This window comes from Bos indicus x Bos taurus, chromosome 6 (assembly GCF_003369695.1).
Source record: "Bos indicus x Bos taurus breed Angus x Brahman F1 hybrid chromosome 6, Bos_hybrid_MaternalHap_v2.0, whole genome shotgun sequence".
NCBI lineage: Eukaryota > Metazoa > Chordata > Mammalia > Artiodactyla > Bovidae > Bos > Bos indicus x Bos taurus.
The window spans coordinates 18,696,549-18,697,580 of NC_040081.1; the positions used below are offsets into that span (position 1 = coordinate 18,696,549).

At 37.4% G+C, this 1,032-nt stretch overlaps 1 non-coding gene across 1 annotated transcript; it reads left to right on the forward strand.

Annotated features, from left to right (window-relative positions):
- The first annotated feature begins 551 nt into the window (after positions 1-551).
- Positions 552-623, forward strand: TRNAC-GCA. Its single transcript has one exon. It is a non-coding gene; the product is annotated as a tRNA-Cys (tRNA).
- The last annotated feature ends 409 nt before the right edge of the window (positions 624-1,032 follow it).

Below are 1,032 nucleotides of genomic sequence, written 5' to 3' on the forward strand. Positions count from 1 at the left end.
TCTTACTCTGCAGTGAATACACAATAATACTGTCCCTCCCATGACACATACTGAACAGGGATATGGGTGATTAGTCTTTAAAAAGATACTTACACTTCATGCACAGGAGAACTAAATTTAGCAGAAATTGAAAAATGTTTGAAAACAGTCTTCCACCATTTCTTATGTCTTGTGGATAATATTGCAATAAGATTACTTAGAAAATCTGTGTCTTACTTGGAAAAAGTATTTAAGGGTACCATGTAAATTTGGCCAAAGCCAGTTCTAGAAACTCTTTATTCCTCTCATCTTCTGGAATCTAACACATTTCACAATGGTCCGTAGATGTGTGCATTCTGATTTTAAAGTATAATGGAACTGGCAGGATGAGAGCATTGTATTCAACAACTATTCATTAATAAAAGTTGTACTCTACCTTTGGATTACTAGGGAATGAATTGCATGATATTCTACTGTAAATAAACTGAGTGGCATTTATGAAAACATATGAATGTGATATGTAAAATAAATAAGTAATAGGATTTTAATTTAGACTGTGTGATAAAAAGGGTTCCCTGGTGGCTCAGATGGTAAAGCGTCTGCCTGCAATGCGGGAGACCCAGGTTCGATTCCTGGGTTGGGAAGATCCCCTGGAGAAGGAAATGGCACCCCACTCCAGCACACTTGCCTGGAAAATCCCATGGTACCCTGATAGGCTGCAGTCCATGGGGTCGCAAAGAGACACGACTGAGCGACTTCACTTTCACTTTCATGATAAAAAATTTAGTGTAATTTCCTGAAAGTATTGCTGGTAACCACAGCAGTTTAAGATATAATAATCTAGAAAGCAGTAGATACAGTCACCTTTTGACTGTGACAATGGAGGGCAGGAGTGTGTTATTTACTTAATAAATATACACTCAATTGCACCTACTCTGTGCCAGTGTTCAAAAAGCTTTATGAATATTCTATAATTGAATCCTCACAATGACCTGTGAAGTGCATGCACTACTATTATCTTTATTTTACAGATGAACAGACCAAGCTGTAGAG